Here is a 2,500-nt window from a genome sequence, read left to right on the forward strand (position 1 = left end):
CTTGAAGGTACACACATGCGCACTATTCTATGTTTCTTTATTTCCTCTCCTCATAATAACTAATAAGATTATTATTGAAATTATCAAAATTATTATTATTATTATTATTATTATTATTATTATTATTATTATTATTATTATTATTATTATTATTATTATTATTATTATTGTTGTTGTTGTTGTTGTTATTGGCCATTTTCCCTCTTGGGCCCTTGGGCTTATAGCATTCTACTTTTCCAACTAGGGTCGTAGCTTAGCTAATAATAATAATAATAATAATAATAATAATAATAATAATAATAATAATAATAATACTATTACTAATACTACTTCTACTACTGCCACTACTACTACTACTACTACTACTACTAATAATAATAATAATATCATCAGCATCGCAGTGTTCTATTATAAATCTAGGGGTTTTCCTCTTTTCATCTGCCTCTCACCACCCATTTTGTCCCGATGACTTCATATACACAGTAAATACCCTTTCAAATGCATTATCAAATCGCTTTATTTATGTTATTGTTGGCGAAGCTATTCGTACCTCTCTCGCTATTGCTTATGGAGTCTCCCCTTTCTTTATGCTTCCTTCAGCAAACTCATTCAATAATAGTTTAGTCTCCCATAAACGGATCTTCTGCTCGCAAAGACACTTGGTCTTATTCCTTCTTCAGGAGACGTCCTTCTCTATCTCTCCCGGTTTTATTCCAGCTGTGACCAAGCTGTGGAGTGATCTTCCTAATCGGATAATTGAATCAGTTTTAATTGAATGGGTTTTATTCCAGCTGTGACCAAGCTGTGGAATGATCTTCCTAATCGGATAATTGAATCGGTTTTAATTGAATGGGGTTTATTCCAGCTGTGACCAAGCTGTGGAATGATCTTCCTAATCGGATAATTGAATCGGTTTTATTCCAGCTGTGACTAAGCTGTGGAATGATCTTCCTAATCGGATAATTGAATCGGTTTTAATTGAATGGGGTTTATTCCAGCTGTGACCAAGCTGTGGAATGATCTTCCTAATCGGATAATTGAATCGGTTTTATTCCAGCTGTGACTAAGCTGTGGAATGATCTTCCTAATCGGATAATTGAATCGGTTTTAATTGAATGGGGTTTATTCCAGCTGTGACCAAGCTGTGGAATGATCTTCCTAATCGGATAGTTGAATCAGTAGAACTTCAAAAGTTCAAACTTGCAGCAAATGTTTTTATGTTGAACAGGCTGACATGAGTCTTTTTATAGTTTATATATCAAATATCTGTTTTGATGTTGTTACTGTTTTTTTTTCTTTAATATTTTATTAATTGTTAATCATTTCTCATATCGTTTATTTATTTCCTTAATTCCTTTCCTAATTGGGCCATTTTCCCTAGGGCTTATGGCATCTTGCTTTTTTCAACTAGGGTTGTTGCTTAGCTAATGATGATAATAATAATAAATCTTCCATTATTTGCTTATAATGAACATCTACCTCAGTTCTTGCTCCGGAGTTCCAAACACAAAATCTTCACTTCGTATTTAGATCTCTAACTCCTAAGCCGAAAAAATCAGATCAGTTCATAAAAGGTATTTCTCCAAACTGCTAAAATATAAACACATACGGTCCTTTCATGTATAGTAAATCTATTTTTTCAACCTTATACATACTGTATATGCAGTACTTTCATATAATATGCCCATGCTTTCAAATTTATGCTCATGCAATTCTCTCATATATCACAATCATACTTTCCAATCTATAATCAAATAAAGTACCCTCATGCGATATATTTACTTGTATATGCTTTCAAGCTTATAGATACATATTACGCTTTCATGCAATATACTTATATCTTGAAGTATAAGTGCATCGATTCGCCATACCTAAATCGATCTTAATCATGATTTACAAAATCCCTTATGGCTATTAAGGAAGGTTAATGATACAGCCAATGAGTTTATATTTTTTAATTCGGGTACAGGATGTTTTCAGTATTATGAGTTCTTTGCGTGTAATGGATATGTCTGTAAAAATTTATTTCTTATATTTGCATATTCATGTGTAATCTGCTAATTTTCAAAGAATTACTCTGCATTGCCAACGGTCTGGCTATGATGAAATGTTGAAATCGTGTTGTTAACGGTGAAATTGATGTGATGATTTTAGAAAAATCCCGATGAATCTTAAACCAACTGAAAGAATTTTATCGAAAATCCATTGTGTGATTCCTCTTGCAATTTTCAAAGCCCTAAATTGCTTTACAAATGAGCAAGCAATCATGTATATAAGTGAATATTGGATAAATGATCGCAATGAAAGTAGTTTATGTCTTTTCTTATAGTTTTAATTTTATTCATTATACAAAAAAAGGAAAACTCACTGGGCTTCCATATGCATAAATTATTTAATTAAAATGCAACTTCATATTTTTTTTATCGTATGAATTCTACTTAGAGGTTCCTTTGCCGTGAAAACCAATGTTCAAGAATTTTCTTTAGAACGGGGCCACAAC

At 32.0% G+C, this 2,500-nt stretch overlaps 1 protein-coding gene across 2 annotated transcripts in view; it reads right to left on the reverse strand.

Annotated features, from left to right (window-relative positions):
• Positions 1–2,006: 2,006 nt before the first annotated feature.
• LOC137629690 (baculoviral IAP repeat-containing protein 7-like) overlaps positions 2,007–2,500 on the reverse strand; it is a 7,500-nt gene continuing 7,006 nt past the window's right edge. Inside the window, exon 6 of one of the 2 annotated variants that reach the window (XM_068361247.1) lies at positions 2,007–2,500. This exon is cut by the window's right edge and continues 454 nt beyond it. The gene's annotated coding sequence lies outside the window, so the exon portion shown is untranslated. The other variant, XM_068361246.1, reaches the window with a different exon arrangement.

The sequence above is a fragment of the Palaemon carinicauda genome, chromosome 37 (assembly GCF_036898095.1).
Source record: "Palaemon carinicauda isolate YSFRI2023 chromosome 37, ASM3689809v2, whole genome shotgun sequence".
NCBI classification, from domain to species: Eukaryota; Metazoa; Arthropoda; class Malacostraca; order Decapoda; family Palaemonidae; genus Palaemon; species Palaemon carinicauda.